Here is a 9133-nt window from a genome sequence, read left to right on the forward strand (position 1 = left end):
TTTTTTTTTTAATTCTGTCATTTGTGACAACGTAGATGAACCTGCTGAGTTCTGACAAGAACATTCTGACATTCTGATAAGTGAAGTAAGTCAGTCACAGAAGGGAATAGTGCATGATTCTTAGGTGAGGCATCTCATGAGATAGTCACACCCATTGAAATGGAGGATAAATGGTGGTAGACAAGGTTTGTGGGGAGAGGGAAACAGGAAGTTGCTGTTCAAAGTGTATTAAGTTTCAATTATGCAACAGAAATAAGTTCGAGAGACCTGCTATACAGCTTTGTGACTATAGTTCATATTGTGCACTTAAAATTTTGACAAGAGTGTAGATCTTATGTTAAGTGTTTTTACTTCAATAACAAAAAAACCCCAAAAGAGCAGGAGGAAACTTTTGGAGGTGAAAGATATATTTATTATCTTGATTGTGACTGTGTAATAATATGCTGAAACCCATTACAACATATACTTTAAATCTGTGAAGGTTTTTTTTGCATATCAATTATACCACAAACTGTTGAAAAAGAAAAAAAAAGTTGATCTTTCTACAGAGAATGGGCAGAACAGAAGGATTTTTTGCTTTTCTCTGTCATAGTGTGTCACATTCGTTTCAATGTAGTGGTCCCCTCTTGTCAGAGTAGAGATTTGGAGACTTCTCTACCATTCACCTTCTGAATCCCTTGGTTCCATTGATCTTACAGTTGCCCAGTGGGGGAGGGAGGGTATCTGGAGTGAAGTATCCTCACAAAGTAGCTGAGTATCAGCATCAGGAACACATCATTACTTGCGTGAGTTTTGAATTCTGTTCTGAAGGCAACTGGACAGGTGTATATGATGCAGACAGAGAACATTTCTCACTCATGAAACAGCTAAGTTCTCTCTTAGGAGAGGCTTTGAGCCAGGTTAGACTTTAAGATGAACATTGAAATGTAGCATTTGAAGTGCTTCTTAGTGACATTGGCCAGAAACTAGATGAAGGAAGCAAAAGAAATTGGTTTGAAAAAAGGAAGACACAGTGATGTTGACCAAAACCTAGCTATATGCGATGATCTTCAAATGGAATCTCTCCTGAAAAGCAGCATAAACATGGCTGAGTTAATAAAAGTTATCTTATTCTATTTTTAAAAGGTAGTTTTGACTTTATCTAAGTATTGAGAGTGATCTGGACGCCTGGGTGGCTCAGTTGGTTAAGCATCCGACTTCTGCTCAGGTCATGATATCATGGTTCATGAGTTCAAGTTCCACGTTGGGCTCTGTGCTGACAGCTTGGAACCTGGAGCCTGCTTCGGATTCTGTGTCTCCCTCTCTCTCTGCCCCTCCCCTGCTTGCATTCTGTCTGTCTCTTTTTCAAAAATAAGTAAACATTAAACAAATTTAAGTGTTAAGAGTGATCTGTCATTCTCATTGTCCTCAGTCTCTCAGTCATAATAGAGTTGGGTGAGGGACTGAGAATGTCCCTCTTAAGATAAAACTATGTTCCATTCTGAGTGATGCACAGGGAGCACATAAAGGCACAATCAATACTTTCTGGGAGAAATAACATTATCAGTACATTAAGACCCCAGAGATAGCTTATATCCTTACATTCCCATTTTTTGCTCAAGTAGAATATAAAATTCCAGGGAGACATTTTTCAACACTGTTCACTGTCGTGAATTTCTTCATTAAAAATATTTATTAGGCACCACTATGTTCCAGCAACTCTTCTCACTGCCAGGCTCCAATCCTTTAGCAGTGATCTTATGTGAAGTAATATCTTCTTCATTATTCATTACTTGAGTGTGTGTCAGTTATATAGAGCCTTTGAGAAACATCTACTATCCCAGAGAAAAATTCAGAGGTGAATTCCTTGAGTTGTTTCAGTTGCTGAGACAAAGGAAGAGGACTTCTTAAAATATAATGTGATATAATATAAAGCATACATACTTCCTGAAATGTATGTTGAAATGTTTTTGAAATGTCTAGAGTGCTTTCAGCCACGTGTGTTGATAGCTGAGAATACTGTCTGGATGTTCAGAAACATTACTCCTCATTGGTGTCTTATGGAGATTTCTTTGGCTCATTTGCTTGAGTAAGAAAGCTAGGATAATTAAGAAAAGAGGGGCCCTTGGGTGGCTCAGTAGGTTAAGTGTCCAACTCTTGGTTTTGGTTCAGGTCATGATCTCACGGTTTGTGGGATTGAGGCTGACCTCCAGCAGCGAGCAGCCTTCTTGGGATTCTCTCTCTTTCCCTCGCTCTCTGCCCCTCCCCCACTCATGCTGTCTCTGTCTCTCTCAAAATAAATAAACTCTAAAAAAAATTGAGACGTTTTGTTTTCTTCCAATTAGAAGTTGGAATAAGAAGCTTAATACCCCGAATGCAAATGAAAGGTGATGATCCAGCTTGTTAAAACGCTGTTTATTAAGAAGGGAGCCAGGTGGCTTTTTCCGATAGATCTCTAAAATGGAAGTGACCTACCAGTTTGCAGCTATGTATTGTACTCTTTTGCCGTTGAGCTCAGAAGAAGAGGGAGGAGTATGAAAGGCAGAATGAACCACTTATAGGTAACCAAAGGCACATATCTGAATCATACAACTGAACTGTGGGGTTATAAAAAAAAAGCCAAAGACAGACACCTGTAACATGGGTTAATAGAAAATGGTGCTATTATTATGTGAAGTGACATTTAACTTGTTTATATATGAATAGTAGTGCTGCCTATCGGTGTATATGAAAGCAAAGTTTTTATATTGATGTTGTTATAAAGGAATGATGGCCATATCCTTACCTTTTTGAAAATGATCATCTCAGAATAACAACAAAGGCGACATCCAAAGACAGTTCCCCACAGAGACCTGCAAGTCGATCTAAGTGAAATAATACCAAAAATGAAAAAAACAAGTTCATCCAAAAGTTAACTTAAACTTTTCCATTATGCAATATATTGATCAAAACCAGAAAACACAGTACCAAAGTTACTTTGGTAATACAGTCTCAAAGGTAGGACTTATCTATAATTTTCGACACGGTCCTGGCCATCTTCATCAACTGAGAAGGACATCAGATCTGAACTTTGTGTTTTTCAGATTATCATGGATGAGCTTGTCACAATTTGTATAGAGAATAGAATTGCTCTTGGGAAAAACCATGGAAGCTGAGTCAGGAAATCACAGGTGAAGGAGTACTGTAGGCTGAGCTGCTTGGATATTCCTCAGTAGAATTCATGGGGCCACTGTCTGCACAGCAAGATGGGCAGCAGCCTCCATGGCCACATCCAGCCTATGGCTGAGTCAGAGCCATAGCCCAGGCTGCCATCATGGTGGTGGTTACAGTGCAGGGTGTCAGGAATAGAAGTTTCCACTGAGGAGCAGGGAATGATTTTCCTCAGTTTGAATGTCACCATCTGCGTGTGGCATTTTACACACCTTCTGTGGTGTATGAGGCAGCATGGCCTCATACTTCAGGCGAAGTTTGAATAATAAAACTTCACGAAACACTTGTTTCAATAAGCCAGAAGATGTCCTTACAGAAAATATTATTAACTATTTCTTTTGGAATACAATAATCATGTCACAGGTCTTTAGATTCTTTTTATATTTTAGAGATCTTCTCACTCACGTTTTGTTATTAAAGTCTGTACTTAGGTTCCTTGAAATGTTGTTGATATCCAAGCGCCTGGACTCAATTTTCCTTGTTTTTTTTTGCTTTGTTTTTGTTTTGTTTTCTTACAATAGTAATTTCTATTGCATATCTACATATACAGTCAAGGAATTTAGAGGCTCTCTGAGAGAGGAAGTGATAAAAGTGTGGTTAGCTGAAGTAAAATATCTTTTAAATTCTATAATTCCTTTCCTTCAGGCAAACAATTCCTCACACCAAATAATATTTTCTACTACTTACTGACGATGAACTGACTATATTTCTGTTAAAGAGTGAATACAAAGCTGCATTTTTTCCTCTTGAGAGTTCAGCTTATTTGTTGACCGTAACTTTCTATAGGACTACACCATTATACTATGCAATGAAGCATTTATTTAGCAATCCCAACCTATGTGCTGGTTCTCCTCCCTCATTTCACCTTTTGCGTTCCCATATACTCACATTGGCTTTAAAGTTGTGCTTGGATTTTTCCAGGAAGACTTTCTTGAAATAGTGGCAGAAGAAACATGGGCCATGGGTTTCTCATATCTGCTTCGTCAGTCTATTGTGGCAGCGAGTCATGCAAAGCATATATCTGGAAAACTCTAGGGCATATTCATGGGGTTATTAGAGTGGAATAGGTAAATACATATATTATGAGAATACTTTGGGGGCTTACGAACCCCTTGAAAGGGTCTCTGGGTCCCACAAGTGGCAACAGACCACAGTCTGGTAAGCCCTGGTCTAGAGCAGTGATCTTCAAACTTAAAAAAAAAAATTAACGTTTATTTATTTTTGAGACAGAGAGACAGAGCACGAGTCAGGGAGGAGCAGAGAGAAAGAGGTAGACACAGAATCCAAAACAGGCCCCAGGCTCTGAGCTGTCAGCACAAAGCCTGACACAGGGCTTGAACCCACATACCGTGAGGTCATGACCTGAACTGAAGTCAGACACTTAACAGACTGAGCCACCCAGACACCCCAGTGTTCTTCAAACTTAAAAAAAGAAAACTATACCAGTAAATATTTGGAGGCTGCATCCAGCATTTGAAGATAAGACTTTACTTACAATTTGTTACACGCATTAATTACTATTAAATAATCATTGAATATTAAAACATACAAAATTGGGGCACCTGGGTGGCTCATAAGGTTAGGCAGTCGACCCTTGATTTCAGCTCAGGTCATGATTTCGTGGTTTGTGAGTTTGGGACCCGTGTCCAGCTTTACACTGAGAGCATGAGCCTGCTTGGGATTCTCCCTCTCCTTCTCTCTCTGCCCCTCTCCTGCTTGCACATGTGCCTTCCCTCTCTCAAAATAAATAAATAATCTTGAAGAAACACACAAAATTATTTATAACAGTAAGAACTCACATTTTTATAGGCTCTGCCTTAACATGTTAGAAAAATTTTTAAGATTTTGTAATACATAGATTTGAAGTTTTGGCTCTAAATTCAGTTTATTTTAATTATTGGAAAAAAAGGTAATATTTATTATGTTCACCAAATCATTTTTTTTTTATTTTTTAAATCAATCTGGATCCTATTATTTAGTTATATACTTTATTCTTAAAATTTGGCTAACCTATATCCTTCTTAATTTCAGCAGTTTGTTTTTACCAATTAATGTTGAGAATCTTTAGTTTTATATACATAGGGTGAAAACACACTTCAATTCTTCATTTGGGACAAATTTAAAAACACTAGAATATTCCACTTCCATATTTTAATATTACGTAGGTATCAATGTGTAATCGATGGTACATCCATATAAAATTCAGTAACATGACAACAGGAACAATCTCAAATGACCATCTACAAAATGCTCTCTTTCCAACACAGCGGCATGCCTGGCATCCTTTAAACACAGAGTACTGAACGAATGAGAGACCGAGTGGATATATGAAATGGACTCCGTAATCGAAATGATCTCACATAAAGAAATTTACTAAAGACAGCCAGGTTCTCAGGGCTGGTCCAACACTCCCTAGGTCCACTTTCAGGCTGGGCATGAGTTCTATACAAATGACATCAGGCACCTGAGAAGCTTTCTTGTGATGAAGCCACTAGAAAGCAGACGCCTGGAAAACTCACAGAAGCACCACTTAACGAGTGGGTGTGTTCCTCTGGGTCCTGGGGAAACCAGGGCAGCCGGCCAGCCTCGTGCAGCTACCAGACTTCAGGTGTGTTTTGAACTATTTTGCCTGCAAATTAAAGAGAAGCCAAATTTATTGAGGGGGAAGCAACCAACCGTGTCACATGGAGGCTCAGCTTTAAATAGAATGGAAGATATTTAAAGAGACAAAAGAAAAAGATAGAAAAAAAAAAAACAGATGGAGGAAAGTAGTGTCAACCTGGGATAGTAACCAACACACACATTTTTATCTTGTAATCATCCATGGGCAATAATGACAGTGAAAATAAATAAATGTGACAGCATCTTTGCAAAAAAGATTCAATTCACTGAAAGACGTACTTAGAGATCAAGAAGAAAACTTTTGTTGCATTTTAAAAGATACTCTGTATGAGCTTGCATGATGGAGCCAGAGAAAGACGACACCTTTCTTTCACCATAGCCTGGATTGAGGATTTTGCTACTTTGAAGAGATAGCATGGGATGAATACGACCAGAAGTAGAATCCATGTTTCGCAGGAGGACACGTCTTGGGAGTCCAGGGGTTCTAGAATTTTTCAGTACAATCCATATGACCAATATCTACCATAGCAGGATGGGCTGCAGCAGCCATATCCGTAGCCACCGTACCCGTGACAGCCAGAGCCGTAGCCACGGCCATAGCCCCCATAGCAGTTGCTGTCGTAGGTCATGGTGTCAGGGAGGATGGCGTAGAAGAGGAAGATACTTCCCTGAGTTCGAATATCACTGTTTCCATGAGGTGTTTTATATTTCCTCCGTAGGAGGCGAGGCAAGTCACAGGCAAAGTTGCGCGTATTGCAAATTATTTTGCATTAACTACGAACAACGCCAACTGCAAAACTCTCATTTCGTTAGGCAGCATGAAGCCTTCAGAACCCAAATTGCTCTGCTGTTGTGTCAAGGTTTTCAGTCAGATCATGTTCATTGAATGACAGCTGACTTGGTTTTAAAGCCCTCTCTCACTGAGGACTCAAATTTAAATTCCATAATGGAGTTCTATGAAATCACAAAAACTGTGCAGACTTTAATTGATTCCAATCGTTTTGGGCTTAATAATAACCTCAAGTTCATCTGCCCATTGCAGATGAAAAAGCTACTCAGTTTAGCTTTGGAAAAACACAAGTGCTAAGGGGTAAATTTTATTTAAAGTATGAGATATATAATATTGCCCAATATGTCTTTTCAGCTAAAACAATTCATTTTATTTGAAATGCATAACCCAGGTGACATTTTTATAAGATCAATCTTTACAAGTGTACCCCTATGTTTTGTTTTCATATTTTACCAAATTCTATCTTGGATTGCCATTTCCACCTGACGGCACACCATTTCTTCTTGTCCCTTCCAGGCCAACAACAAAATTCAACGACATTCTAGTCTTCAGAATGAAAGCTCACTTGAATTAAAGCCTTCACCTCTCCTGCCCCTCTTGAGGTTGACTTTATTGTGCGGAGGTATGCTTTTGATTGAAAGGGAATGCCTTCATCTGTCCTGTGCTGACATCTGTGTCTGCATAATGCAGGTTGCCAGTTTCCATTGCCATTAACCAAAAAACTCCTCTGGTCAATCCATTACCTGCCATCCAGTGCTATATCTTTGTGGCTTTACAGCCAGAAAAGTTTTTCGCTGTGCGAGGGAAAATCATGAGCCTGCACTCAAATCCATCCGGTAGGCACCAAGTGTATTCTCTACCTGCTGGTGTTGTGTTTCTTGGGTCACTCATGGGACTTGCTCCTTCTCAGGAAAATCAGAGTGTGCCTTTCTCTACTTTTATTTTATTTTATTTTATTTTATTAAATTTTTTTAATGTTTATCTACTTTTGAGAGAGAGAGAGAGAGAGAGAGAGAGAAAGAGATACAGAGCTTGAGTAGAGAAGGGGCAGAGAGAGAGGGAGACACAGAATCCAAAGCAGGCTCCAGGCTCTGAGGTGTCAGCACAGAGCCTGATGTGGGGCTCAAACCGATGGACCATGAGATCATAACCGGAGCTGACGTCAGACGCTTAACCGACTGAGCCCCCCAGGTGCCCCTTTCTCCACTTTTAGATGCAGAGCCTTAATGTAGGGTTTCTCTTTCCTTTGCAATGACCCAAGACCCCTACATGAGGACTTAAGTATGTCTGACCGCTCTTGTTCAACTCATCCGCTCTCCACTAAAGCTTATAGCCAGGAAAACAGTTTGGGGATGAAATAAATGATAATAAGAGCAAAGGATATTCTAGTCCCTACTACGTGCCAGACAGTGTTGTAAGAGTTTGACACACACTAGCTAATTTGACTCTTCAAAATTGTCTTGTGGGGTAGGTGTTACTGTTACCATCCCACATGCAAGCGGAGCCTACTGTTAAAGTCACAAAGCTATAAGTGATAGAGGTAAGATTTGAACCCAGAGAGCTGATTTCAGAAGTTTCATTCTTATCTATTATGCTCTACTGACCTTATGAATTAATCTTACTAAGAACACAAGTTCAGAGGGCTATTTCTCTTAATATTGCAGTAAGCTCAGAGCCTCATTGCGTTAAAAAGCACTGGGCATTAGAAACGTATTAACGTTTCTCATAATCCAAGATATTTTACCAAGACTTCATTGCTGGTTGTTGAAACGCTATTAGCACCGTGAAAGATATCTCTGCCAGTATTGTTATTTTAAAGAAAGAAATGCCTATATTCACCTTTGAGTCAAAACACAAACGTTACAAATGTGTTGGATTTTAAAGAAAACTCTTGGGGCGCCTGGGTGGCGCAGTCGGTTAAGCGTCCGACTTCAGCCAGGTCACGATCTCGCGGTCCATGAGTTCGAGCCCTGCATCAGGCTCTGGGCTGATGGCTCAGAGCCTGGAGCCTGCATCCGATTCTGTGACTCCCTCTCTCTCTGCCCCTCCCCCCTTCATGCTCTGTTTCTCTCTGTCCCAAAAATAAATAAACGTTGAAAAAAAAATTAAAAAAAAATAAAAAAAAAAAGAAAACTCTTTCATGAAAATGCAATTTTATAAATTAAATAAAATCTCATTTCTGTTTTCTGGCTATAGATGTGGACATAGATTTGAAACCGTGAAAAAAAATGATGTTTTAAAAATAGAATCCTAAAAGGAAATATTAATGTAAGTGAAAAAGAAAAGCCTGGTCTTCCCGGGACTGGTGGTCCAGAATTTCAAACTGTTGGCTTTTTGTCGATGGTCTCATGAAATTGAGTGATACCTTTTGGCTTTTCCTAGTAAACCATCTCTCATGTGAAAATATGGAAAATCCCTAAAGAGGAAAAAAAAAATGAGTTTGGAACAGAAGAGATGGAAAATCTCAAATGAAGGCAGATTATTATGGCGTGTTGGATGTCAGCCAGAAAAGGGTAAAAATTTTGGTTGTTT

This window comes from Herpailurus yagouaroundi, unplaced genomic scaffold (assembly GCF_014898765.1).
Source record: "Herpailurus yagouaroundi ecotype Mexico unplaced genomic scaffold, PumYag 162, whole genome shotgun sequence".
NCBI classification, from domain to species: Eukaryota; Metazoa; Chordata; class Mammalia; order Carnivora; family Felidae; genus Herpailurus; species Herpailurus yagouaroundi.